Source organism: Hylobates moloch, unplaced genomic scaffold (genome assembly GCF_009828535.3).
Source record: "Hylobates moloch isolate HMO894 unplaced genomic scaffold, HMol_V3 SCAFFOLD_10, whole genome shotgun sequence".
NCBI lineage: Eukaryota > Metazoa > Chordata > Mammalia > Primates > Hylobatidae > Hylobates > Hylobates moloch.
In genome coordinates this window covers 18,842,372-18,844,984 of record NW_026652285.1, presented here as the reverse complement: position 1 = coordinate 18,844,984, position 2,613 = coordinate 18,842,372, and the positions used below count along the sequence as shown (strand labels likewise).

General features: G+C 41.9%; 1 non-coding gene across 1 annotated transcript; it reads right to left on the bottom strand.

Moving 5' to 3' along the window:
* Positions 1–250: 250 nt before the first annotated feature.
* Positions 251–359, bottom strand: LOC116476067 (small nucleolar RNA U13). The gene has a single exon (XR_004250135.1). It is a non-coding gene; the product is annotated as a small nucleolar RNA U13 (small nucleolar RNA).
* Positions 360–2,613: the final 2,254 nt, after the last annotated feature.

Here is a 2,613-nt window from a genome sequence, read left to right as displayed (position 1 = left end):
ACCTCCCAGGGTTTAAGCAATTCTCCTGCCTCAGCCTCCCGAGTAGCTAGGATGACAGGCACCCGCCACCATGCCTGGCTAATTTTTTTTGTATTTTTAGTAGAGACGGGGTTTCTCCCTTTTGGCCAGGCTGGTCTTGAACTCTTGACCTCAGGTGATCCACCCACCTCAGCCTCCCAAAGGTCTGGGATTACAGGCTTGAGCCACCGCTCCCAGCCTACTTTTTACTTTTTATCCCCTCACGTCAGATCATCAAATGGGCATGTGCTGACGTCCACATCGTAACAAGGTTGGAGGGAGGCACGTCTTACACGTGACCATGAATACCTGATCATTATGCTTACGAACAGCAAAAGAGTCTCTCTCTGTTTTTGAGAGAAAGTCTTAACTCTCTCACCCTGAGTGAGGTGCTGTAGAGCCATCATAACTCACCGCAGCCTCAAACTCCTGTCCTCAAGCAATCCTTTCACCTTGGCTTCCCAAAATGCTTTACATTTTTTAAAAGTTGAAATGGGCCGGGGCACAGTGGCTCATGCCTGTAATCCTAGCACTCTGGGAGGCCAAAGGCAGGTGGATCCCTTGAGGCCAGGAGTTTGAGACCATCCTGGACAACATAGTGAAACCCTGTCTCTACTAAAAATACAAAAATTAGCCAGGTGTGGGGGTGCACACCTTTGTCCCAGGTACTTGGGAGGCTAAAGCATGAGAATCACTTGAACCTGGGAGGCGGAGGTTGCAGTGAGCTGAGATTGTGGCACTGCACTCCAGCCTGGGCAACAGAGCAAGGCTCTGTCTCAAAAAAATTTTTTTAAGTTGAAATTATTCAAAAGAATAATATTTTGGGGATATATGAAAATGGCATAAAATTCAAATTTCAGAGTCCACAAATAAAGTTTTATTGGGACACAGCCATGCTCACTCATTTAAATATTGTCTACAGCTACTTTCTTGATAAAACAGCAGAGTTAATTAGTTGCAAAAGAGATTGTATGGTCTTCAACACCTGAAATATTTACTATCTGGCCCTTTGCAGGAAAAGTTTGCCAACCCGTGCTCTAAGGTTTACAATATGCATCTTTAGTTTATCAGTTTTCCTCCAAATAACATTATATCACATCACGTAGAAGTTAGAAACGTAAACTAGCATATTTTCTTCTTCTTTTTTTTTTTTGAGACAGAGTCTCGCTCTGCCGTCCAGGCTGGAGTGCAGTGGCACGATCTTGGCTCACTGCAAGCTCCGCCTCCCGAGTTTACGCCATTCTCCTGCCTCAGCCTCCCGAGTAGCTGGGGCTACTGGCGCCCGCCACCACACCCGGCTAATTTTTTATATTTTTAGTAGAGATGGGGTTACACCGTGTCAGCCAGGATGGTCTCAATCTCCTGACCTTGTGATCCGTCCACCTCGGCCTCCCAAAGTGCTGGGATTACAGGCGTGAGCCACCGCGCCCGGCTAAACTGGCATGTTTTCTTTTCGCCCCTTTATGCTTCATGGTATTGTTATCGTACATTTTATTTCTACATATGTTACAAACCCCATAATACATTGTTATTCTTTTTTCTTTAGGTAGTTGATGATCTTTGAAACTAAATTTTAAATGAGAAAAATATATTTTACATTTACTCACATATTTTCCATTTCTTGTTTTATTTATTCCTTTGTGTAGCTCCAAGTTTCCATCTGGTATCATGTTCCTTCTGCCTGAAAAACTTTCTTTAACATTTCTTTCTTTTTTTTTTTTTTTTTTTTGAGACAGAGTCTCACTCTGTCCCCCAGGATGGAATGCAGTGACATGATCTTGGCTCACTGAAACCTCTGCCTCCCAGGTTCAAGCAATTCTCCCACCTCAGCCTCCCTAGTAGTTGAGATTACAGGCGCCTGCCACCACGCTCAGCTAATTTTTGTATTTTAGTAGAGACAGAGTTTCACCATGTTGGGCAGGCTGGTCTTGAACTCCTTACCTCAAGCGATCCACTTGCCTTGGCCTCCCAAAGTGCTGGGATTACAGGAGTGAGCCACTATGCCTAGTCTCTTTAACATTCTTATAGTGTAGGTCGACTGATGGCGAAGTCTCTTACTCTTTGTGTGTGTGAAAAAGTCTTTATTTCACCATCATTTTTAAGATATTTTCACTTGGTTTAGAGATCTACGTTGAGAATACTTTTTTTCTCCACAACTTAAAAAATTGTGTTCTATTATCTTCTGGCTTATGTTGTCTCTGACAATAAGTCCATGATAATTGTTATCTTTGTCCCTCTATATGCAATGTCTCTTTTTCCCTCTGGCTTCTTTTAAGATTTTCTCATCATCTCAGATTTTCAGCAATTTGATTATAATGAATCTTGCTGTCATTTACTAACTTTATAGTTGGTATTGAGATTCTTGGATCTTTGAGTTTCTTGTTTTCATCAAAGCTGGAAAACTTTTGGTCATTATTTCTTCAAACATTTTTCTGTTTTCCTGTTTCTCTTCTCTTTCTGGACTTCAACTACAAGTATGTCAGAGTACTTGATATTATCCTGGGAATGACCATGGCTCTGTTATGTTTTTGGTTATTTCTTTCCACGTTCTTCCTCTCAGAAACTTTCTGCTGATAATGTCTTCATATATCTTCA